The sequence below is a fragment of the Somniosus microcephalus genome, unplaced genomic scaffold (genome assembly GCF_052327205.1).
Source record: "Somniosus microcephalus isolate GS21.2 unplaced genomic scaffold, FLI_Smic_1.0 scaffold636, whole genome shotgun sequence".
Lineage (NCBI taxonomy): Eukaryota > Metazoa > Chordata > Chondrichthyes > Squaliformes > Somniosidae > Somniosus > Somniosus microcephalus.
Window position 1 is genome coordinate 47,279 of NW_028225823.1, and position 27,229 is coordinate 74,507.

The following is a 27,229-nucleotide window of genomic DNA, read 5'->3' on the forward strand; positions in this document are numbered from 1 at the left end:
GGTGATCAAAAGTTTGGTCAAAAGGGGAGAGTTTTAGCGATTGGCTTAAAGGAGGCAAAGGTATTTAGGGTGAGAGTTCCAGAGTATGGGGTCTAGACTGCTAAAAGAGCCAACAATGCTGGAGCAAAATGAGGGGAGAGGCACAAGTAAAAAAGAGGGCGAGAAAGAAGAAAAAAAGTGCGAGAGCAAGCAGGCGCAAGAGAAAACAGAAGAGTTGAAAAGTAAAGAAACAGTTACAAGAAGAGAAAAATATTCTTTGAAAAATGTTGTTCATGAACAGAAGTGATCAACTAGTATTTTCTTTAATGTACACTCCTAAAATGCTATGTAGTTTTAAAAAACAAGCTGTTCTACAGCCAACTTACTATGCCTGACAAAGTCAAATGTACTGTAAGAAAACATAGAAGATAGGAGCAGGAGTAGGCCATTCGGCCCCTCGAGCCTGCTCCGCCATTCAATGAGATCATGACTGATCATCCAAACTCAGTACCCTGTCCCTGCCTTCTCCCCATATCCCTTGATCCCTTTAGCCTCAAGAAATATATCAAACTCCTTCTTGTATATAGTTAATGAATTGGCCTCTACTGCCTTCTGTGGTAGAAAATTCCACAGGTTCACCACTCTCTGGGTGAAGAAATTCCTCCTCATCTCAGTCCTAAATGGCTTACCCCTTATCCTTAGACTGTGACCCCTGGTTCTGGACTCCCCGGCCATTGGGAACATCCTTCTGCATCTAGTCTGTCCAGTCCTGTCAGAATTTTATAAGTTTCAATGAGATCCCCTCTCATTCTTCTAAACTCCAGCGAGTATAAGCCCAATTGACCCAATCTCTCCTCATACGTCATTCCTGCCATCCCATCATACGTCATTCCTGCCATCCCAGTCAGGATTCAAAATTCAGTTGTGATATTTTGCTGTTTTAAGGAATATGATTGCGATGGGACAACTATCTCAGCCAAGAACACAGAGCGAGCTAGCAACGGAGCAAGGTGGGAACAGTGCAAAAGGACATCTAAAATGAAGTGGGAGTAATGTGTAGAGGGGAAAAAGATTTTAAATAGACTCACTAATATTATACATAAACAATATAAACTTTCAAGGCGAAGAAGCTAACTGAATCTATAAATGGAAGAGGCAGTGAAGTGTCATTCCCGCAAGGTGAGAGAGTTTTGAGCAACAGATGCTGACTTGAGCAAACACATCAGTGGAAAGTGTCACCAAACTCACATTGCTTGAGCTCGAAACCTCACAACTTGAGAAGATGGAGACAATCTGACACATAAGGGAGCTGGAAATGTTTTTGGGGTAAGCGTTTGAAAGGGTAATCACACCAATGAAAGACAGGGAGCAGGCAGTGGAAGAGGAAAGATGAATAACTATCTGAGAGGTGAGGAAAGGCAGGAAGGAAAGGTTAGAGCAAGAGCATCCAGAGCAACTTATGCTCTCAAATGGATTCGAAGCTCCAACTTCCTGTGGGGACAAAGATGATTCTGGGCAGGGCCGTCAAACAAATATCAATGACACCAACAAACTCAAGGGGGAAACAGATTAATAAGAGTTAGAAATTCAGTAGCGATAGGGGTTCAATAGTTAGAGGGGCTGATGCAATGTTTTGCAGTTCAGACCGACTGTCCGAGATGCTTTATTTCCTCCAGGTGCTAGGGTAAGGGATATATCATATTGACTGGTAAAGATTTTGCAGGGGGAGGGAAAGCAATCAATCAATCAGTCAGTCATCAAGGTCCATGTGGGAGCCAATGATGTAGGTAAAGAAAGGCTTTAAATTCTGCACCGTGAATTTAGGAGATTAGGGAACAAGTTTAGGAGCAGGACTTCACCGGTAGTAATCTCATGATTAATTCCTTAGCCATGTGCTAGAAAAAGGAAGGACAGGTAGATTATGGAAATCAATGCATGGTTCAAGGATTGGTGTTAGGAAGAGATATGCCTCTTTGTTGGAAATTGGTATTAGTTCTGGGAAAGATGGGAGCTACTCCACAAGGATGGGCTACATCTGAACAGGGATGGTGTTGAAGTATTAGCATAATGGTTAAATAGGGAAGTAATGAAGTAGTTAAACTAGGAAGGGAGGGGGCCTGGGAAAATTAAAACAACCAGGATCAGCTCATACTGAAGGGAGAAAAAGATGAAAGGATAATCAATTTAGCGAGAGAGAGAGAGATAGAGTAGAAGAATAAAATCAGATGGACTACTTATAAACAGGGAAAAGATGGAAGTAAAGATAGGGGTTACCTTAGACAACACACAAAGTATGAAAAGCAGTAGCGATTAGAAAAAGCATAAAAATAGATCAACATGCCTGCATTAGACTGCACAAAGCGTGGGAAATAAAGTGGGAAAACTGGAAGCAATCCTTTTACAGGAAGATCTAAAATTAATAGCATTAACATACTAAACTAGACAAGAATGGAAAATAAATGCATTGGAGTACAATATATTTAAGGATAAAAACTGTATTGGAGGAGGCGGAATATTGGCAAAAGAAGGAATACATGCTGTAGAGGGGGCTGATGTAGACAAGGAAGTGGTACAGACAGTCAATATGTTTGGACCTCAAAAGATAAAAAAGTGTTTGTTACATTAGTAGTAGCGTATAACAGACCTCTAAATTGTAGGTAGAAAATCTGCAATCAGATTAGAGAGATGAGAGTAGTAACAATTTTTTTGCTCTGGGAGATTTTAATTATCAGCTCAAGGGAGCATATGGAGAAAAGGGAACGAATGGAAATCGTAAAATATCTACCCTGCCTCTAGCAGTAGGTTAGCAGACCTTATAAAGGCAGTAGTATTGCTAGATTTGGTTATGAGTAATGAAATAGATCAGGTAGATGAGTGTAATGTGGCGAAGTATCTTGGGAGTAGTGACCACAATAGAAAGTTTAAGATTCAACGAGAAAGGAAAACAGTCAGTACAAAAACTAGTGCACCAGATTGGATTAGGGCAGATTGGAGAGAGAATAGGAGTGGGCCAGCTGAGGGGAAAGTGAAAGGAGAAATTGGTACACATGACCGCAGAGCAACAGTAGAATATTTGTGTTAAGAGATCACAAATGTACAGAATAAGTACATTCCATTAAAAAAGGAAATTACCCCTAATTTCAGGATGCCATGGATAATTGAAGCGCTTAGAAAAAATTAAAAAATTGAAGAGGGCTATAACAATAATACTGTAATAATGAAAAACCAAAAGGAAAATATGAAAATACAAAAAAAAGGTTGAGTAGGATAAAGAAAGCTAAAGGTGGAGTAGGAAAGAAAAAAGTTCAAAAATAATCAAAAGGAATAGCAAAGTATTTTACAAGTATGTCAGTAAAAAGAGAATTGTCAAAACCAAACTAGGACCCATGAAAAGATTGTCAATTTGTAGATCATGATCAAAAAATGGTGGCAATTAATAATTACTTCATATCAGCCTTTACTAAAGAGAAGGATATTGGAGAAAAGGTGAATCCTAAAGTGGTCGAGAGCCAGATGAGCAATGTTATGATGGATAAAAGGAAAACTTTGGATAAGTTAATTCAGCTAAAGAAAGACAAGTACCAGGCCCAACAAATTATATTCTAGGATCCAGAGGTAGGTAAGGGAGAAAATTGCTGAAGCCCTAGAAATTATATTTCAAGGTTCTATTGAGCGTGGATGTGTGTCAGATGGCTGGAGTGGGCCATGTCATACGCATTTTTACAAATAGAGACAGCGTTAATCTGGGTAATTAGGGGCCAATTAGCTTATTCCTTAGAAGACCAAATGAAACTGCAACATGGGGGAATGGGCAAAAAGCAGAAGCTGGAACACAGCGTTAGTAATTGTCAGGTGATACATTCGGGTAAAACAACAGCAAGAATTACACTGAATACGCTTGCTGTGGAACAGCAAAGGGATTTGGAGGTGCAGGTTCACAGAACAGTGACAGCAGCACCGCGGGTTGATAAAGCTGTAAAAAAAAAGCTATTGGAATTCTAGGTTTAATCACATTAGGTATAGAATATAAAAGTCAAGAGGTAATGATGAGCCTAGATAAAGTCTGAATAAGACTTCAGTTAGAATTCTGTGTGCAATACTGGGCTCCATACTATAGGAAGGATATCGAGGCTTTGGAAAGGGTATCATGCAGATCTAGAATGCTGCCTGGTATGAAGAAATACAAATACAAAGAAATATATGAGAAAAAATTGGGGAGTTTTTCCCCTAAGAACACAGATTATGGGGCAATATGACCAATGTTTTAAATTATGAAAGACAAGTACCAGGACAAGGTAGATAGAAGCAGACCATTTCTAGTAGCTAAGGGATCAAGAACGAGAGGCCATTAGATACAAGATTAAATGCAAGTGATTTGGAACAGAAAGCAAGAGGAACTTCCTTACACAGAGTTGTGAAGTTTCCTTTACACAAGATTAAGTGGAAGTTACTTAAACTATTTACAAAAAATTATCAGCTCAAATTTTAAGACTTAAAACTGTTCCTTTCAGACCACCTCCCAGGTTTAAATAGTTGCAATTTATCCCACTGAAATTAATCTGAAAGTAAAGTGAACATTGACTGTGGGATGTGTCCAATACAAAGTATTTAGTGTTGACAGTCTGTTTATTTTACTATTAGTATCAATCTATATTCAGTCCCATCATCGCTGTTGAGCTGACGGATGGGGAATTTAGTAGTTGTTGTTTATATTGTGTATATTTATAACAACAAAAAATCACTCACACTGAAACCAATACGTTTCAGTATTGTATAATACACTTCTTGTGCAATGCTCTCAATTCATCACCTTCAATTACTGCCACCACTACCACCTCCAGCAACCACCTTTTCATTTCTGGTATTTCATCCTCATGTTGTATTGTTCAAAATGCTCTCCACGTTTGGAAAGACACAATTTGTCAATCTGTAATTGTACTGCGGGTCTCTCCCACTCCCCCTCCATTCAAGTACGTAATGGCATGAAAATTTCACATGCCCTCTTACACTTTATTGAACGCCTCATAACACAATGTATCTTTTGCTATATTAACATTGAAAAAGAAAACTTGATGTTAGTAGATTAGGTTTTACGTGATTTTAAATGTCTTTAGGCCCAGTGTCACTATTACCATTTCATTTAAAACATTTGAAACACAGTTAAAGAGAACGGTTGGTAAGTATACGTACAGGGCAAGTACCATCAATGATGAGCACTTCTTCATAGAATTACTCCCTGGCATTAATCAACATTTTTGCTGCTTTCATTTTTAATTGGTCTCTGGTGGTGTGTATCCAGAGCCAATTGGTATGATGCAGACATAACAAGGCTTCGTGACAGCTGAGGATCTCCTTCAACACACCCACTGTACAGAATGGAAACCAGCCTTTTGCTGTCTTGAACACATTCTTGTATTCCATCCAGACTTTGTAGTGCCTCCTCTGCCTCCAATCTAGCCCTCAATGACTTTGCTGTGTAGGCCTCGGTCTCCAGAGGCCGACAAGGCTGCAGCTCCATCAGCCTGAGCGAAAAGGGGACCGACAGATAAAAAGGCAGCAAGTGAATCAAATGGTTTTTAGAAAGTTGAATTGCTCAATATTTGCTCTCAGATAGTAATTACCATCTACTTAATGCCACCTCTGTCCGTGCCACCAATCAATTTCCCAATGGGAAATGCTCATATATGAGAGCTTGCTCAAGGAGGAAGAGGAGGATCGACAGAGGGTTGGGCAGGTAGGTCAAGCTGCATCAAATGTGTTTTTTGCTCACCCACCAGTATCCTCAGACCTGCATTTATGGACAGTTGTGCACATACCCCGCCTTGGGCAGATGATTAGTACGTGTGGAACCTCTAACTCCCAAAATAGATTATGACAGCAGGCCTGATGGCACAGATAGAAAGCCTGATTAACTGAATAGTTCTTCAGAAGCACCCCAATCACAGTAGTACGTCATGCTTTATTTACATGGTGCTGCATGAAAGGCGGCATGCCAGGGTGATTATTAGCCTAACTGAGCACACTTGCTGAGATACCACCAGCTGTATTTGAAGGTATTATCGCACCTACCTGGTAATGACTATGAGGAACTATCTCTAAAGTCCGCATTAGCAAGGGGCCAAATGCAGAGCTGCTAACTCTGCTGCTATCATGCACCATGAAGTTGACACAGCCAGTGACAATACTGGCTAACCGCTGACTCAAGCGCGCTTCTTCTGGACATTCTACAGTGCTAACTTACAGAACTAGTGCTGTAGAGTGGCAAACAAGACCATCACCTCACTTCAGCAGAAGTCAAATAGGTGCTGGACCACGCCAGCGCTTGTCTCAGAAGCTTCAGGTTTCTTTTCCCTTCATTTTTGTCTATTATTTCTTCACCCTTGGTAAAGGTTTCCAATGGGTTGAAGTGCCTTTTGAGCCTATCCAAAGGATGAAAGAATTTCTATCCCTTATTTGGGCACTTTCCTTTAATTGTCCGCATCCCTTTAAATTTCAACTACGTGCAATTTTCCTCTCCACTACTAGTGTATTATCTGTGCCCGTCTAAATCTGCACTTACAGCTATGAATAATTGTGCAAACAGGCAGACTCAACAGTTGAGGGACATTAGCACACATCATACTGGCAAAATTCACATCAATACTTAAACATTTAGAACTAAGAGCAGTACATGAAAATCAACCCGAGCCCCAGCGCAACTCAACTTCCAAATGCCCTCTGATTAAAAACTACACAATATGTTCCTTTACCAGCTAAATTCAGTGGGCATCAATGGCAAGATATGTATGCAAATGAATAAATCACTGAAGAGAAAGAAACAGGTGGCAGCTGTCGGGAGAATTTGATCACAATAGGGGTAGCTATTGAATGTGGTGCCAAGGGGTTAGTGCCGAGAACCCTTTTGCTCCAGATATGCATGTATAACCTGGAATAGAACTCTCAAAGCAAGATAGTTAAATTCACAATATCACCAAGCTGGGAGGTGGAGGGAGGAACTGATGTGCACTCTTACGAAGCAGATAAAATCTTAGAGAGAGAGAGCCAGACAGAGTTTGCACATGGGCTGATCAGTGGCAAATGAAGTTCAGTATGAATAAATTAATTTGAAGTAAAAAAAAAAAACATGGGTTTTTCCTTGGGTAAGCATGAACTTGACAGATAATGGAGTTTTAGCTGACTCATCACTAGCCATATCTAATATATTATGAGGGAAGCACTATGATGAACAACTGAATAAGCATGGGCTCTTAAACTTAGAAAAAAATTATAAAACCCAGAACAATACTTTCAAATACATCTCGACAGCAGGGCAAATGGGTACAAGTTCAGGGTTGGAAGGGCAAATTTAGGACAGTGGTCAGAGGGCAATCAACAGCTGAAGGGTGCTAGGAACAGTGGCTGAAGCTCCTGTACTCATGGAAAACACAGCTAAATGCTTATGGATAGACAGCAGCACTGTAGTTCTGGGAAAATTAGATCAAATGGCCGTCTTTATTTTAACTTGAGATATGGAGATTATTTTCACTGGAGCAGCGAAGGCCAAGAAATATAATAGAGGTTTTTAAAATGATGAAGGGTGTTGATAAGAATAGGGAAAGACTATTGCATCTGGTTGGAGAATCAGTATCAAGGGTTATCAATTTAGAAGCCTCACTAAGAGAATGAGGAGAGAAGTTAGAATAAATTTCTTTAGATGCACCTTGTTGGGAGCACAGAATGATTTGTCACAGGGCACGGCTGTCGGCCATGGCTCAGTGGGTAGCACTCTTGCCTCCGAGTCAGAAGGTTGTGGGTTTTCAAGTCCCAATCCAGACACTTGAGCACAAAAAATCTAGGCTGACACTCCAGTGCAGTGTTGAGAGAGTGCTGCAATGTTGGGGGTGCCGTCTTTCGGATGAAACGCTAAACTATTGCCCCGTCTGCTCTCTCAGGTGGACATAAAAGATCATGTGGCACCATTTTGAAGAAGAGCAGGAGTTATCCAAGGTATCCTGGCCAATATTTATCCCTCAATCAACATCACAAAAAAAAGTCAAATGGCCTCCTTCTGTTCCATAATCATCTAGAGTTGACCTAATCTTGTGGCAATTTATCACACTTGATCTGAAATTTGGCATGGAAAGTTAAAACAAAATTTTAAGTGATTAGCAAATTCCAACAAACTTCACAAATATCATGATCTTGTCACATCACACATGATCATTTTAATCTAAATGATTTGAAATGTTTCTCTATTATCTGTCCCAGACTGGATCTTCGAGCCTGCTTTGCCATTCAATAAGATCATGGCTGATCCACCTCAACTCCACCTTCCCGCACTATCCCCAAATCCCTCGAGTCCGTTAGGATCCAAAAAATCTATCGCTCTCTGTCTTGAATTTACTCAACGACTGAGCATCCACAGCTCTCGGGTAGAGAATTCCAAAGATTCACAACCCTTTGAGTGGAGAAATTTCTCATCTCACTCCTAAATGGCCATAATGGTAAAAATGGGATACATAAATCCTAGCATAGTCACCAAATCCAAAAGCACCCTAAAAAAAAGTGTTGACACCAAAACCAAATCAAGGTAGAGATTCAAAGGTAGAGTAACAGTCAGCTTAAGTGTAACACCTGTAGTCAGCAGCATCCCACGATACATTGCATAACAAGAACAAATCATGCACGCCGCAACCAAAATGATAGATGTCTACAGCACAGAAGGCAGTCATTTGGCTCGGGACACCTGTGTATCATCTGTAAGACCTATCCACTTAGCCCCATTTCCCTTCCTTTCATCATACTCTTAAAATGAGAACCTTTTATACCTTCCAGGGTGAGTTACCTTGGCCCTTCAAGTCAAAAGCTAATCTAAACTTGTGTCAGCTGGATAATGCTAGGTGCTTGGATTGCTCAAAAGCACCACTATGCATGAACAGGCAAGTAGCCGGTGCAAGCCTCCACATGCCCACACTTGCAGCTCTCTTCAGAACATCCCAAGATTCCATATAGGCGAACAAGTTCTTAGGGGAAAAGGTGCAGATCATCACCAACAAACTTACTTAGAATAAATTTCTACTAATTAAAACAATTTGTTTCAGACAAGAGTTATTTTAAGTACTAGTCCATCTTACATAGTGTTGCAAAAGGGGCAATCAAGACTAAGTTCAGTATTCCGTTCAAGTACAGTTAGAGGGCAGGAAAGAGAGAGAGAGAGAGAGAGAGAGAGAGAGAGAGAGAGAGAGAGATCGGGGGCGGGGGAGGAACAGAAAGGAGGAGAGAAAAAAAAGAGGGGAAAGAATGCATTGCTGGTTTCTCAGCTTTATTCTGCTGCTGTGTTGGGTCCTGAACAGAAATCCACTTTCTCCTTGGCAAAATTTAATTTTTTCCACTGGCTTCTGGGCTTTACTGTGACCTCCACCCCTGCTTTAGACTGGCCTTCTCCTGCATGCTCAGTCTCTGCTCCTCCTATGGAACTTTTCACTCTACATTGAGCTTGCTCTGAACCAATCCTGCTGGTTCCCATGCTGCTGAATGATCTAGACTTTGCTGCCAGCCACTTGGTTTCCACGGCAGCTGACTCCACTCTGCTCCGCTCGTCCTACAGAACTCCTCCATCACCCTTCGCTGGACAGGATTGCACTGGTTGCTCAAGCTCCTGTTCCTGCTGCTTCTTGTGTAGTCCTCATCTCCCTACAACTGTTCATCAGACCAGCTCCTTCATCTACACTAGCTGTAAAACACTTTGGGACGCCCAGAGGTCATGAAAGTCACTATATAAATGCAAGTTCGTTCTTTCTTTCACTAATACCATGGATTTACCTGGACTTCATAGAAATACATTCAAGTTACAATACAGATATCGGCCATTCGGCCCAAACAGTCCGTGTCGGCATTTACACTCCACGCAAGCAAATAGCACAGATAACATTTACCCACCCTGTTCCCATATCCCTTCATCTCATTTTCCTTCTAGTCAATCCAGTCTTGAAGGTATTTAGGGAGGGAATTACAAAGTGTGGACAGCTGTAGACACGGTCACCTATAGTGGGGTGAAAGGTGGGTGTGGAAGGGGTGCTGCACAGAGGCCAGTGTCGGAGGAATGAAGAGTTCGGGGTGGTGGGTGGGGGGCGGGCGGTGTAGGGCTGGAGGCGACAGATAGGAAGGGGAAAGGCCATGAAAGGATTCAAACACGAGGATGAGAATTTTAAATTGGAGACTTTGGGTGACTAGGAGTCAAGGGCAGAAGGGATTGTAGGGGGTGGCGGGTGCGCCCAGTCAGTTATGCCCGACTGCCTGTGAGCGGTTCGAATCGCTCCCATGCCCCTGGGTTCTAGACACCGGACTTAGGTACAGGCGGCGATACAGAAAACTCAAGTAGACAGGTGGTTCGGTGTAAGAAAACCAAGATTTTTATTAAAGCAGAAACGAAAACACAGTCTTATGAAAAAATTACTGGTAGAGAACAATTACAGGCATATAACACTATAATTATACTTGTACAGGGAATGGGGAACACATGGCACAGAGGGGAAAAACAACTACTTTAACAATCCCCTTATCCTTATCCCACCCCTATACCTAGCTAGATTAAGCTATGAGGGGCCAGGAATTCATGCTCACCAATCCAAAGCACAGCCTGTTGTTTTAGCAATTGCGAGTTTTGAGGTCTGGTCTCTTGTCCTTTGGGGTACTCCATCGCCACGTGGTCTCAGGGCGCGGTGCTGGAGCTGCTGCTGCGACACACCTTTCTTCTCCTCAGCTACCGTCGTCGTTGCGATGGGTTCTCTTCTCCCTCGGGCGGTCGTCGGCGGTAATGTTGAGTCAGCGAGACGGTTGGCAGTTTTCACTGCTTAGATTTTCCTACCCATTCTTTGAACGTCGGTATATTAGTTATGGCGTGGACACCTGCGTTTTACGCCAGTTCACTCGCAGTGTTCAACTAGCCAACTTAGTCTCACTGTCCTCAGATATTTTCTTCCCCAAGCGTCAGCTTATAACTCAGCGCTCGGTCTTAATGAGTCTTCTGCTGCCCTTCTCTGCTCTTTGTCGGGCCTACCTTACTCTTCGTCTCGGTTCGTTTCGCCTCGTTTCATCTGCCCTCTCATGGCCCGGGTGTCCTGGGTGACTTTGGACACGGGTCTCCTCCCCCACCCGCAATTGGTACGGATGTCCTTGACTGCTGAAAAACCAATGCGGGGAGTGAGAAGAGAACCCGCCACGAGGCCAGGGCAAGAGTGCGGGCGGCAGCAGCCCAAGGCCCGACGAGAGGTCAGTCAGAAGAGAGCGATTGCTACCAAGGGCCTACAGTTATACTCCTTTCGATGGCCCTTATCTGCGCGCCAAATCAGGTCAGTACATTGTTTCACTTTTGGCGGGCTGTTTTAAATGATTGTACCAATCTAAAATAACTAGTTTTAGATGGTCGTTTATCGCACCTAATGGCCTGATGTCCGGGCTGTATTGTCATTAATGCATTTTGATCGGCCTGTCCGTTCCTTAAGCTGTTGCCGATTATTTATGCGGACAAACTAATGGACTCATGCTTAGGCCTAACTGGGTTGATCTGTTCCAATTTGACGAAAATGCATATTCAATGTTTGCTTAGCTGTCTAGCCCTTCAAACACAAGTGTCCTTTTCACAGAAATGCATTTTAAGTTTCGATTTCCCAAAGCTGCTTGTTCTGTGCTGCAGAGTCCAAGCTTTTAAAATCTTACAGGCTTTTGGTCACGAGGTGCGGACGCCATCTTTGGGTACCCTTTTTAAATTGTCCATAGGGTCCCTTTTATTAATAACCTTGGGAGAATGTGGAAATTTTGCGAATCCTACAGGATAGATGATGGGACTTGGTGCAGGATAGGATACTGCCAGCAAGGTTTTAGATGAGCTGATGTTTACAGAGCATTGGAATAGTGGAGTCTGGAAGCGAAAATAGCTTGAATAAGACAGGAGATGGGCTTCAAGACAAGTCATATAATTAAAGGCTGGCGACTTTGAGCCTTGAAATTCAGATAGTAGTCAACGTTACGTGGCAGGTGCTTTACAATTATGAATGCCAATCACAGAATATAGGTGGAACTTGTACTGCAAGTAAATGTTGACACTTGTATAATGAGTTTTCCCAGTGAGATGGTATGACATACTGACCTTTTAAACACATTTTAAAATGGAATGTATCGACCCGCTCGACAATTTTATTATAAAAATTGGTTTGAAATTGCTCAATATATTTGGGGAAAATTTCCACCTCCTCCCTCTCCTTTCCAGGGTAATTTTTAAAAATCCATTAAAGACCAATGACTACTTTGTTGCACAGCATTTAAAATTCCTCAACAGCCACATTGAAAATATATTCTTTTTGGCTGGATTCCTTTTGGGTGTGGATCAGGAATCGAGTGGTGACATCGTTAATAAAACCACATAGAATGCCACCTTCAACTGAAAATCTTGAATGGATTTTACATTTAACAACAACAACTTGTATTTATATAGTGCCTTTAACATAATAAAATGTCCCTAGGCACTGCACAGGAGTATTTTAACACAAAATTTGACACCGATCCACACAAGAATAAATTAGGGCAGATGACCAAAAGCTTGGTCAAAGAGGTAGGTTTTAAGGAGCATATTAAGAGGAAAGAGAGATAGCGCGGCAGACATTTTTGGCAGGGAATTCCAGAGCTTAGGGCCTAGTGAACAGGAGGCACGGCCACCAATGGTTGAGTGATTATAATCAGGGATGCTCAAGAGGGCAAAATTAGAGGAGCGCAGATATCTCAGGGGGCTGTGGGGCTGAAGGAGATTACAGAAATAGGAAGTGGCGAGACCATGGAGGGATTTGAAAACAAGGATGAGAATTTTGAGATCGAGGCGCTGCTTAACCGGGAGCCAATGTAGGCCAGCGAGCACAGGGGTGATGGGCGAACGGGACTTGCTGCGAGTTAGGACATGGGCAGCCGAGTTTTGGATGACCTCAGGTTTACGTAGAGTGGAATGTGGGAGGCCAGCCAGGAGTGCGTTGGAATAGTCAAGTCTAGAGGTAACAAAGGCAGATAAGGGTTTCAACAGCAGATGAGCTGAGGCAGGGGCGGAGATGGGCGATGTTACGGAGGTGGAAATAGGTGATTTTGTTATGCTGCGGATGTGTGGTCGGAAGCTCATTTCAGGGTCAAATATGACATCAAGGTTGCGAACAGTGTGGTTCAGCCTCAGACAGATGTTAGGGAGAGGGATGGAGTCAGTGGCTAGGGAACGGAGTTTGTGGCGGGGACAGAAAACAATGGCTTCAGTCAGAATGGGTGATATTTATATGATTATGTTAAAAAATGCTTTGAGACTATAATAGAGGCTCCAATTTCTGGAGAGGTAACTAGTGCTGAAATTATGTTGCTAATGAGCAGCGTAAATCAAGTCACACTGCTGTTGCTGGAAACGCTCACACAAACTGCTTCTCTGAGTAATGGGCACAGCCTCTGACAGCAACATAAGATTGATTTACCACCAGAGATGGGCATGTGCTTGGGGTGTACTTGGCTCAAAATGCCCACATGGGCTAGCAAAGTTGTTATGAGCTCATTGCCCCTGTATTCCAGCCATTGGGGAAGGTACCATTACCAGCTAATCATGAACCAAATATCAAAACAAAGCAACCGTATTTCAGTTATATATGTTTAATCTGATCAGTCCCTTTTCAGACCACAATATCTAACTGCTACACATAAGCAGAAGTTAAAGGTCAATTAGACTTTCATTGCTGTTACTGAGGAAAGCTTACAATTTGGAAGACGCTTGTAAATTTTCACCTCCAGGTCAGATGAAAACAGCACGAAATTGAAGCCAATCGAATGTTGAACTAAATAGCCCAAACAGTAGAATACAAGTCAGAGGTAGTCATAACCGAACTATACAGGGCTATGTGGAGACCACACCTCGAGTACTGTGTCCAGTTCTGGTCACCGAGATACAGAGGAGGCATTCAAGCACTGGAGGCAGAGAAGAGTCACAAGATTGACACCTAGTCTTAAAGATCTCAGTTATGAGCAAAGAGCAGGAAAATTTTGGCTTTTCAGCCTGGATAGCAGAGATGTCCGAGTGGTGATCTCAGAGGTACACAAGATTGCAAACAGCATAGGTCAGGTATATCTGGAAAATTATTTTAAATTAAACTGAGAGTAGAACAAAGGGTCAAAGGTTTAAATTCATAGCACTGATATCAGGAAGTTCTTCTTCACATAGAGTGACTAACATGTGGACTGGACTCTCAGAAAGAATAGAAGCAAAAACCTTGGAATCAATTAAAAAACAATTGGATCAGAGACAGCCAGCATAGATTTGTAAAGGGTAGGTAATGTCTAACGAACCTAGTTGAATTTTGAGGAGGTAACGAACGTGGTAGATAAGGGAGTGTCCATGGATGATATATATCCAGAACGTGTTCGATAAGGTTCCACATGAGACGGCTAATAAAAATGAGAACACATGGAATCTACAAGATGCACTGCAGCAACTTGCCAAGGCTTTTTCGACAGCACCTCCCAAACCCACGACCTCTACCACCTAGAAGGACAAGGGCAGCAGGCACATGAGAACACCAGCACCTCCAAGTTACACACCATGCTGACTTGGAAATATCTTCTTCTTAGGCAGTCCCTCAGAACTGAGGATGACTTGCTTCCACATTAAAAATGAGTTCACAGGTGACTGATGAGTCCAATGCGGGACCTACAGTCTGTCACAGGTGGGGCAGACGGTGGTTGAAGAGGCGGGTGGGTGGATGGGGTGCTTGGGTTGACATGCGCTCCTTGTGCTGCCTCCGCTTGCTCCCAGCGAAGAGACTCGAGGTGTTTGACGCCTTCCCGGATGCTTCTCCGCCACTTTGTGCAGTCTTGGGCCAGGGATTCCCAGGTGTCGGTGGGGATGTTACACTTTTTCAAGGAGGCTTTGAGGGTGTCCTTGAAGCATTTCCTCTGCCCACCTGGGGCTCTCTTGCCATGCCGGAGCTCAGAGTAGTACGCTTGTTTTGGGAGTCTCGTATTGGGCATGCGGACAATGTGACCCGTCCACCGGAGCTGATCGAGCGTGGTCAAAGCTTCGATGCTGGGGATGTTGGCCTGAGCAAGAACACTGACGTTGGTGCGCCTATGCTGCCAATGGATTTGCAGGATCTTGCGGAGGCAGCGTTGGTGGTACCTCTCCAGTGCTTTGAGGTGCCTGCTGTACATGGTCCATGTCCTGCTGCTCTGTAGACCATGAGCTTAGTGCCGGGTTTAAGGTCCTGGTCTTCAAACATTCTCTTCCTCAGGCGACTGAAGGCTGCACTGGCACACTGAAGGCGGTGTTGGACTTAGTCAGCGACGTCTGCCCTTGTTGACAGCAGGCTCCCGAGATATGGAAAGTGGTCCACGTTGTCCAAGGCTTTGTCGTGGATTTTGATAATCGGGGTTGGGGGGGGGGGGGGGGGGGGGGGCGGGGGGGCAGTACGGTGTGGCGGGGCAGGTTGGTAGAGGACCTTTGTCTTACGGATGTTTAGTGCAAGGCCTATGCTTCCATACGCTTCGGTGAAGGTGTTGACGATGGTTTGGAGTTCGAACTCCGAGTGAGCGCAGACACAGGCGTCGTCTGCATACTGTAATTCGACGAGAGGATGGGATGACCTTGGATCTGGACTGGAGGCGACGGAGGTTGAACAGTTTCCCGTTTGGAAATATATCACCGTTCCTTCATCATCGCTGGGTCAAAATCCTGGAACTTTCTCCCTAACAGCACTATGGGAGTATCTTCACCACAGGGACTGCAGCAGTTCAAGAAGGCAGTTCATCACTGTGGTGATTATTCTTGTTTTATAAGAAGCATTGTAATTGGTTGCCTGTTTTCCTGCCTTGAGATATATGCTGTAAACTTATTGGTTAGTTGATTCCATGTGACCTGTGGTGGCCATCTTAAATTCAGTTCTCTACAGTTTGGTTGAGACTGGGTGCTTAACATGTACTGCTGGTTTTTTAAGGTTAATAAAGCCTAGCTTTTGAAAGGCAAGCTACTCTTTATTTCAATTTATTAACCTTTTGCTATAATGGAACGATATCTTCGACCGGAACGATTTAATGCTGACCCTAATTCTGCAGGAGTGGATGATCAATGGAAACATTGGTATTGTACATTTAAAAACTTTGGGCGTGTTGGATCAGCAATCTCTGAATAAGTTGGATATACTAATCAACTACATTGCTCCGGATGTGTATAAGTATATTTTGGACTGTGAAACTTACGAATTGGCTATTGCTACGTTGGAATTTTTTTTTGTTAAACCCAAAAATGAGATTTGCACGTCACCTTTTATCTGCCCGTAGGCAGCAGGCGGGAGAATCCTTGGATGCTTATTTACAAGCACTCCGGCGCCTTGGTGCTAACTGTAATTATAAGGCCGTGTCTGCAGAAGAACATAAGGAAGAGTCGGTACGGGATGCATTTATTAATGGATTATTGTCTAGATCAATTCGTCAGCGGTTATTAGAAAATAAGACTTTGGATCTTAAGAGTGCTTTTGAGCAAGCCTCTACATTGGATTTGGCTCAGAGAAGTTCGGATTCTTATGCTCTTTTTGATCGGCCTGCGACCGTGGTTTCGGCAGTTCCGGATGAAAGGGAGTCACGTGGATTTAATAGGAGTGGTTTACCAGATTCCGAAACAGTTTCTACTTCGGCAGCTGTTGCCGCCGCCGCCCCCCCCCCCGCCCCGCGGTGAAGACCGCCGATTGCGGCTGTGCGAGACGGCCGGGGGGCCGGTTGCCAGGGTGACGCTTGACGCTCAGCAAGCCCCGCCCCCCGGCTGAGCCAGAGAGAGACGCCGCGTCTCAGCTCCTGCTGCGCGCGCACGCTTTAGTAAGGTAGCGGCGCTGGGCTGAGGCCGGCCCCTGCAGCCTTTGAGTGGGGCCGGGAGGTGCCTAGCTCGGGCGTAGGTGCGGAGGAGAAGCCGAGGCTTCGAGGCCTACCTGGAAAAACGGGGAAAGGTAGGAAAATTAATGAGATTAGATAAGTTAATTAGTTTCTAAATCATTTTTTTTTTTTTTTTTTTTAAACAATGTGTTTAAAAAAAACGTTGCTTTTAAAAGACGCAGAAAGCGGGAAAAAGGAAAAGTTTGGAATCAAGATGGCGGCGACTCACCTCGGTTCAGAACGATAAGGCCCGCCAACACACGCACCGATTGGCCCGGCCGCACGCGGCAGCAAGCCGCCGTACGATTGGTCAACCTCGAGGTCACTCTGTCGCTAATGAGCGGATAAGGAGATGCTAATGAGCGGAGTGTTGAAGGTTTTTCGGATACCGCGGGCGCGATTTTAGCCCGGCCGAAACGTAAATACGCTTAAAACCGTCTCAGAAGCGTAAGCTTTCTTTGGAGGTAACGCGCGCGTAGGTACGCCCTGTAACTTTCGAGCGCATACCCGACAGACGCAATGACAGACAGATGTACCGATTTATTTATTTATATATTTTTATATATATATATATATATATATATATATGTAGTTCTGACATTCTAAAGTGCAACGAGTGGAGTGCAACAGACACATCCAATACTTTTATACAAATAGATTCAACATAGCTACTTTAGAGTCTTTTTTTTAAATCAACTGATAACCTCTGTAGGAATTCACACACTAATTCTAAGCAGAGCAAGACTGTGTGTGAGGTTATTAGGACTAGTAAACGTGATCAGGACGGAGTTGCTTAAGATGTATTTATACTGTAGCTAGCAGTCAGAGACAGAAGTCAGGTAAGGATTCAGCATCGGATTTATACTGCAACTTCAGTGTCACTGCAAAATGGAAACCATGCCATAGCAATGCTGAAGTTACAGTATAATGCACCGGTATAAATGCACCCCAAGAATCAAGTTCTTAAAATTACTTAAAAGATCACAACAGGATTTAAGAACAAAAAGGAGGCAGGTTCTTCCACAGACTATGTAAAATCTGTTCTATCACAGATTCTACCCAACCCATTTCATCTGCAAAGGAAATATCCTGTGGAATTTCTGAAAGTGGTTGTCTAACTTTACATCATACTTTATACATCCTCAGTTGACATTTTTGGCATATTTGCATAGCCCCAGCAGCTGGATAACAATTGTGTTGCGCACAGCATTCAATCAACTCTATATGTAGTTATTCTTACAACCCTCAATCATTCTAACAGATACTGAACCAGCAATTTTTGAAATTATGAATTTCTGCTTCAGCTGGGAGCCTCACATTGTTGGAAAAAAAAAATTCTTCCAATCTCAGGTTTTGTATAACTTTTATACTTATAGTTGACGTTCTAAATGCTGATGTAGGCAGAATTTTTTACACTTAAGATTTGCCCCCCAGTTCTAGCCTTCACTTTAGTTTTGATGGGGAAACAAAAAAAAACAAGGAATTATTACAAATAAACATTTGTGCCTAATCTAGTAAATCAACCCTGAAGACTTGGCACAACATCAGAAAGCACCCCTCTCCAATGTACAGTACCGGAGACAAATTATTTGTCCTAAATAAAGAGCAATCACTTGATTTATAAATAAAAACAGGATAAATTGGAAATGCACATTAGCTCACACATTTGAAAGAGAAAGATTTACATGTTTTGGGTGCAATCCTTTATTAGAACCTGAGGAAATGAGAAGCATTAACCTACTTTTTTTCTTTCAGATGCTCAGCTACCTGTTGTGCATTTGCTGCACTTCCTGTTTTTATTTCAGATTTCCAGCAGTCACCATTTCTCTTCTTATAGGCACTCTGGCCTCATGCATTCAACTATAATATAGTGAATGAAAATTCAAGTAAACAATTTAAAAAATGAACAAGGAACAGGAGAAAGTAATTCTACCCATCGAGCTATCCGATTCATTTTCTTTCAGGCCCTGTACCAACTATTTTCTAGCTTTTTCCTTCTCCATGCTAAGCCCATGTCCTGGATGCAGATATAACCAGAGATGCCTTAACCACCAATCCTATCCTCTCAACAGGTACTTCTGACTGGCCAACTGAGATCAGGAACTCAGCACATAGGAAATGTGTGCAAACATCCATGCAAAAAAAAGTTATCAAGCATTTTTCACTCATTTAGTACAATTTACTCAACACTTCATTAAGATTGGCAATTAAACAGATTACAGAGAGTCATAAACTACAGAACTAACTTCATTTGCATGGAAAATATTCAGGATAAATTCTGTATTCTAGTTCCCCATGGAGTATCCTTGGCCATTGTTTATGATGTCCAAGGTGCTACGAAACATATTTTAACTTTCAGTTTAAATGATTCTCTGGAACACGAGCACTCAGTGCAACTGAAAAGCTTGGATTTTGCTCCATCAGCATTTTATTAGGAACATAAAGTGTTGCATCTTGGCACCCTCTCCATCAGATTCCATGTGGCACTGATGGTTCTGGTGATTACACTTCTTCCTTAAAATACGTTAACTAGACCGCAACATGAATGAAGCACTAAGCATTTTTGAACCCGTTGCCAACGAAGAGAACAGATGCCAAGCCCTGCAACAGTGTACGTACAGCACTGGAACAAAGCTGAACATATGCGCTGAAACTTGAAACCTTGAAGGTGCTCCAGTTACAGAAAAGGATCATACAGGCTTTTCATATTATAATTACTGATAAAAGATGAAGAACTCTCATCATTGCACATTACCTCCAATATGCCCCAGTAAGCCAAAGTTCAAAAATCTTTTCTGCCACTTCCACTCAAATATTATGGAATATTGTAAAAGATTGGCTATTCTTCCAAAACACTTAAGAATTGTACAATATTTCCTACAATAATCTAGAGGAACACAATCTCATTCTGTGTGACGCTGATACTCACTTAAGTACACCAAGATTCCAAATCAATTACTTCACTGAAAATAACCAAGAAATTTATTCATCCTCAAACAGTTACTTGCATTGGTCAGGTATGTTGATTTGGTTGTCTACAATTTCATTTTTCCTTATTAGGTTCGTGTTTAAGACTGTATTTTTCTCACTCCAAGTTGGTTATTGACCAACTACACAAAATCCTATGAGACCCAATCATATTCCACCAAAAAAAGTACATGATCACATCAGACAAAAAACACATCCAACCTCTCCTCCATAAACTAAGAAAAATAATATTTATAATCACATCAATAAAACACCCAATATAAAATGAAGTGGCAAAATTGTTCATAAGCTTGACTCCAACAATTCCCCTTCACACCACCGCAAACAGCAGAATGCCCTTTTGCGCCTTGGACAAACCTGCATTCCTCCTCACCTCCGTGCCAGCTGAATCCCACTTTCAGAAGCAGCTTGATCTGTATAACAAACAAGACTACAATTCCCACAAGAAAGGTCCAATGCATGCATAAACTAGTCAGTCTGAGACTTGAGCACAAAAATCTAGCCTGACACTCCAGTGCAGTCATGAGATATGCTGCAATGTTGGAGGTGCCGTCTTTCAAATGAGACGTTAAACCGAGGCTCGATCTACTCTCTCGGGTGGACGTAAAAGATCCCATGGAACTATTTCGAAGAGGAGCAGGGGAGTTCTTCCAATCAACATAACAAAAAAAAGCAGATTGTCTGGTCATCATCACATTGCTGTTTGTGGGAGCTTGCTGTGCGTTTCATACATTACAACAGTGACTACACTTCAATAGTACTTCATTGGCTGTAAAGCACTTTGGGACATCCTGAGGTCGTGAAAGGCGCTATATAAATGCAAGTCTTTTTTTCCCCCCATGCATCCACAAACTGAGCATCTAACTCCAGAGAGCCTCTGCACAGCATGGGCTAAAAAGTAGCCCACAGGGAGAACTTTTTTTTCCTCCCTGAGCAGCATTAGGGTTGCAAAATTCTGGGAATTTTTAAAAGAGGAAACTTTCCATGGGAATTTTCGGGTATTTTGAATTTTTTTGCACACTGATGGTTTTTGTCTCTGACCCTTATATTATCTTTGTTGTCAAAATAGACATACTGTTCCATACAAATAAAAACAGGCTTTCAAAACTTTATTTAGGTTATAATTTTGAACTTTATTGAACCCCCACAAAAAAGACCCATCTAAAATAAAAAGAGCGTCAGCTTATTTAGCCTGTAATTTGTCCTTATTTTGTCCCGTTGAGTCTTCTACTCGAGTCTTCTGAGTCTTCTACTCCTCATTGCTCCTCCTGATTCTCTGACTCTGACGTGTCCATTTCCTCCTCCGTGTCAGTGTCTAGCTGTGTGGTGGACACTTCTGTATCTGGCTCAATAAGTTGTAGGTTCGCCCGGATAGCCACCCGTTTCTCCACTCTCGTTAGTCAGCCTGTTGCGCACCTTTATATGCGTATTCCCAAAAGTGACCAGTTTCGTTCAGAGGCCGCTGATGAAGGTGGGATTTGGAGTATCACCGATGCAATAGGTGACAGGGCCTCAGATGCACAAAGTCCCTTCCACCAGGTATGTGCACTGATATGCTTGCATGATTCCCATATCCCATCCCCATTCCAAAGACCTTGCTTGGTAGAGAACTTTGCCAGACTTCCCAGAACTTTGCCCACATCCAGATTGAGATGGTGCGAGGGTAGAAATCACACTAAGCGCTGTTGATCTGTTCTCCAGAATGTATTGGTCTCCCAACATGCTTTGGGTCCAGCATGTATGCTGCAGCATGAATCGGCTTGACACAAAATTCTTGACGCGTCTGTATGAATTGAACAATTGCCTTCTCCTCTGCTTTGAGCAGCAGGGATGTGGGTAGGGCAATGCTGATTTGTTCTTTTAAATCAGTAAAAAGCCTGAGAACATCTGACAAGACAGCGTCATCTCCTTCAATCTGAGCAATTGCAGATGCTACTGGTGAGAGTAGTTTAAGACTGCTAACCACTCTCCCAAAACACCACATCCAGCAGTATTTTCTTGATGGTGGTTTCCATATCCCCAGACTGGGATATTGCCATTTCTTGCAGCAACTCCTTACCCTCCAGAAGGCTGTTGTACATTATGACAACACCACCCCATCTAGTGTTGTTGGGCAGCTTCAGTGTGGTGTTCTTGTTCTTTGTCATTTGCTTGGAGTTGTAGGTTGCTGCAACTACCCGTTTTCCCCTGACATACTTAACAACTTGCTTGGCTCTCTTGTACAGTGTTTCCATGGTTCTCAAACCCATGATGTCCTTGAGGAGCAGGTTAAGCCCATGAGCTGCGCACCCAATAGACGTAATATGAGGGTAGGCCTCCTCCACCTGAGCCCAAGCAGCCTTCATACTCGCAGCATTGTCAGTAACTACTGCAAAGACCTTTTGTGATCCAAGATCGTTGATGACCGCTTTCAGCTCATCAGCAATGTATGTGCCTGTGTGTCTGTTGTCCTTCGTGTCTGTGCTCTTGAAGAACACTGGGAGAGGAGTGGAGACGATGTAGTTTATGATGCCCTCCCCTCGTACATTTGACCACCCATCTGAGATAACTGCACCACAGTCTGCCATCGCTATCGTTTCTTTGAGCTTTCCTTGGACTCTGTTATACTCAGCCTCCAGCAAATAAGTAGACAAAGCATGTCTGGTGGGAGGACAGTATGCAGGGCGAATAACATTGAAAAATCTCTTCCAGTACACATTGGCTGTGAGCATGAGGGGTGAGCCTGTTGCATATACAGCTCGAGCAAGGCACTCATCTGCATTCTTCTGGCTATGGTTATCCATTGTATCAAAGAACCTTCCAAGTGGGCCAGGAGTTGCTGATAAGGAGCCTGATGCTGAATGAGAACCATCATCTTCTTGAATGGAAGCAGAGGAACTCTGGGCTGACTGCTGTGAGCTTTGAGTGAAGTTGTTGCATTTGGATAAATGCTGTTGCATCTTTGTGGCATTCTTTACATATGGCTTTCTACAGTGTTTGCACATGTACACAGTCTTTCCATCTTTAATGCCTGGGGTAAAATGCTTCCACACATCCGACGGTAAACGTGGCATTGTTCTATGCAGAGAAATAAAGGGCATTCATCTCTGTCGAACTGCGGTCGATCAGCACGATTGCAACAGGGTGAGTACATTTTTGCTGATGCTCCATGTGATGGAAGCATGACCTGTACACACACAACGCTACATCACCAATAGTGTATTATTTTGTATATTTTAAATTGAAGGACAACAGAGTTCAACAAGTAACTGGTTTATTTGGTATAAAGTCTGACTTACTTACTGCATCATCACAACATCAGCAGAAAACAAAATGACTTCCCTCAGGACCCCTAACCTGGATCTTAAAAACTATAGCAGTCTTACAGATGCCTGCAGGCCAATCACAATTCGATATGCAAATATTACAAATAGAGGGAGCTAATCGCTCATCCACTCAATCAGGACACATTTGTTCACAGTCACACACAAAACTTGTAATTATTAAAACAAGCCAAGTAAGAAGATAAACGTATATTGATTAAGAAATTCCTTAATAATTAAGATTCCATCTCGGTTAGTAATTTTAAGAGCGACCTGTGGAAAAAAAAATACAAAAAAAAACAATATTATGCTAGCATGTGCTTTTTTGGGCAAAATTCCCCAAGCTAAACTTCCCGTGGAAAATTTCCGGAAATTTACAGGAAACTTTCCACCCCTTTGCAACCCTACCCTGAACTAAACTCAGAAGGCAACAGAAAGTAGAGCGGGATAGGAAGAGCAAAGTACCACTGCTCATGAAATGAAATCATAACATAGTTGGGCGGGGGGGGGGGGGAAGAAGAGAGAGGAGAGGAAGGGGGAAGCAAGAGTAATTATCAACTAAAATATCAGAAATAGAAAACAGGGAATGAGTTAAGAAGGAAAAGGAAGATTTTCAGGTAGAAGGAGTAAGCCAAGAGAATGCAAGAACACTACTTTCCATCACAACAGGCTAAGCACTGTCTAGCAGCAACAACAAATATAGAGTGGAGCCTAATCCATGGAACTTTGAGCAATTCCACAGGAGGTCTACTGGTATACGAAAAAGGATAAACATATATCATTGCTCATGAGATACTGTGGCTGGGCTCTCCGAAATTATATTGCAGCTTTCTGAAATCAGAACTGAATTCATCATGCACTATATCACCAGCTGTTCCCATATTGTAACACATGCTGTCTCTTTCTGGTGAAATAAAAATGATCAGATTAAGATGCAGGCTCAATCGCTCACTGCTTAATTCCTGCTGTAGGTGTTGAGTTGATGCAAGGCACCTCCCCACAAAAGGGATGTGGAAAAAAATGAAGGCTGCGCAATCAGATGGTCTCCACCAATCTGTTCCCACGTAACCCCCGAGTGACCGGTCTGATGCTCAGGGAGAAGACTGGCCTGCCTGCATTCCAAGGGAAATTCGATTTTAAAAAAAGCAAGCGGACTGGTGCAAAATTAGTCATAAACTAAGCAGGTAGGGAAAGCACATTGCTAAGTAAGTTAAAAGCAACAATTACTTGCATTTAGAAAGTAGCTTTTACAGGCAAAAATGCTACAGGCAAAAATGTCCCAAGGCTTTTCAAGGAGTCTTAATTAGACAAAAAGATATTACAGGTGACCAAAGGATTGGTCAAAGGGGGAGGCATTAAAGGAGGAGAGGATGATGGAGCAGCATAAAGGTTTAGGGAGAATATTCCGGAGTGTAGTGCATAGATGGTTGAAGGCATGGCTGTCAATGGTGGAGCAAAGGGTGCTCAAGATGGCAGAATCGGAGAAATGCAGAGTTCTGGGGGTTGTAGTACTGGAGGGAGTTGCATAGATAGGGAGGGGTGAGGGATTTAAATACAAAGATGAGAATTTTAAATTGAAGGCATGGAGGGACTGGGAGCCAGTGTAGCTGGACAATGGAGGAGGATGCTATAGTCGATCGTGTCTAAAGCTGCAGAGGTCAAGGAGGGATTCTACACCATGGTCAGTCACAGACAATATCATTTGTGACTTTGATTAGGGCTTTTTCAGTGCTCTAGCACGTCCAAAAGCCTGGTAGGAAAGATTCCAACATCCAACTTGCACATTGTTAGAGACGAGGGTGAAAGTGGTAACGGGATTTAAGGAAACAGTTCCGAGTGGAGAAAAGAAGCTAGGGTCATCTTTGATCTACAGGCTGCCACTAGAGTAGTGAGCAGTTTTGGCCGAGGAGAGTGAAGCCCGATGGCACTTAAAGTGGTCTTGCCAGATTTGGTGATACATGGCTAGACCAGTTGTGCACCAGATACACTCAAGTCTGCACCCCTTGGACTTCAGGGAGCCTAGATGTGGGTCATACCAGGAGAAACAACCAGGATGGGAGAGAATAAAGGTTTGACTGGGACAAGGGCAGCAAAGATGGAAGAGTGCGAGTGATTTAAGTAGATTAATAGCTGCAGAACTATAATGGCAAATGCAGGGCCAAAGGCAAGGCAGTTGGCAGCTCAAAACTGGAATTCCAAGTGACTTGGAGGAATAATGTTTTCTAGGGCAGAAGGAAGTGGGGTTGGAAGGATGAAGAGGGCTGTGAGGGATATAAGGAAGTGGTTGAAGATGGCCTTTTCCCTGACAGAGACAATGGGAGTAGAGAGGCTATTAGCAATTTGTTGTTGGAGGCCAATCATCTCAGCCCCAGGATATCGCTGCAGAGTTCCTCAGGGCAGTGTCCTCGGCCCAACCATCTTCCATTGCTTCATCAATGACCTCCCCTCCATCATAAGGTCAGAAGTGGAGCTGTTCGCTGATGATTGCACACTGTTCAGTTCCATTCGCAACTCCTCAGATAATGAAGCAGTCCATGCTCGCATGCAGCAAGACCTGGATGACATTCAGGCTTGGGCTGATAAGTGGCAAGTAACACTCAAAGTTTGCTGAAGATACAAAGCTAGATGAGAAAGTAGGCTGTGAGGAGGATACAAAGAGCCTTGCAAAGGGATATAGACAGGTTAAGTGAGTGGGCAATAAGGTGGCAGATGGAGTATAATTTGAGGAAATGTGGGGTTATGCACTTTGGTAGGAAGAATAGAAAAACAGAATATTTTTTAAATGGTGAGAAACTATTAACTGTTGGTGTTCAGAGAGATATGGGTGTCCTCGTACAGGAAACACAAAGTTATCATGCAGCTGCAGCTAGCAATTAGGAAGACAAATGAAATGTTGGCCTTTATTACAAAGGGAATGGAGTATAAACGTAGGGAAGTCCTGTTACAACTGTACAGGGCGTTGGCGAGACCATATTGGAATACTGTGCAGTTTTGGTCTCATGAGAAAAAACATACATGCCTTAGAGATGGTGCAACGAAGGTTCACTAGATTGATACCTGGGATGAGAGGATTGTCCTATGAGGAGAGATTGAGCAGATTTGGGCCTAAACTCGCTGGAATTCAGAAGAATGATCTCATTGAAACATAAGATTCTGAGGGGGATTGACAGGGTAGATGCTGAGAGGTTGTTTCCCCTGGCTGGAGAGTCCAGAACTAGGGGACATAGTCTTAAATGGCCGACATCTTGAGACTGAGATAAGGAGGAATTTCTTCGCTCAGAGGGTTGTGAATCTTTGGAATTCCCTACCCCAAAGGGCTGTGGATGCCGAGTCGTTGAATACATTCAAGGCTGAGACAAAGATATTTGGACTCTAGGGGAATCAAGGGATAAGGGGATCGAGCAGGAAAGTGGAGTTGAGGTCAAAGGTCAGACATGATCTTATTGAATGGCAGAGCAGGCTCAAAGGGCCGTATGTACTACTCCTGCTCCCAATTCTTATGTTCTTATTCTCACCACACATGTGCCTGGCATGACTATCTCCAACAAGAGAGAGTCTAACCACCTCTCCTTGACATTCAATGGCATTACCATTGTCAAATCCCCAACCATCAACAAATGGGGGGGTCACCATTGACCAGAAATTTAACTGCACCGGCCACATAAATACTGTGGCTGCAAGAGCAGGTCAGAAGCTGGATATCCCGTGGCGAGTGACTCACCTCCTGACTCCCCAAAGCCTTTCCACCATCTACAAGGCACAAGTCAAGAGTGTGATAGCATACTCTCCACTAGCCTGGATGAGTGCAGCTCCAATAACACTCAAGAGGCTCGACACCATCCAGGACAAAGCAACCCGCTTGACTGGCACCCCATCCACCACCTTAAACATTCACTCCCTCCACCACCAGCGTACCATGGCTGCAGTGTGTATCATCTACAAGAGGCACTGCAGCTGTAGTGCCGGAGTATAAATAATACATGGACTGCAGGAGAATAATAACAGGTATTTACTGAACAGAGGGTAAGCTTAAACTGAAGTACAGAAGC

General features: G+C 43.1%; 1 protein-coding gene across 1 annotated transcript in view; it reads right to left on the minus strand.

The window, feature by feature from the left end:
- Positions 1-27,229, minus strand: part of LOC147081231 (casein kinase I-like) — a 106,790-nt gene that overhangs the window by 47,270 nt on the left and 32,291 nt on the right. The window lies entirely within an intron of this gene.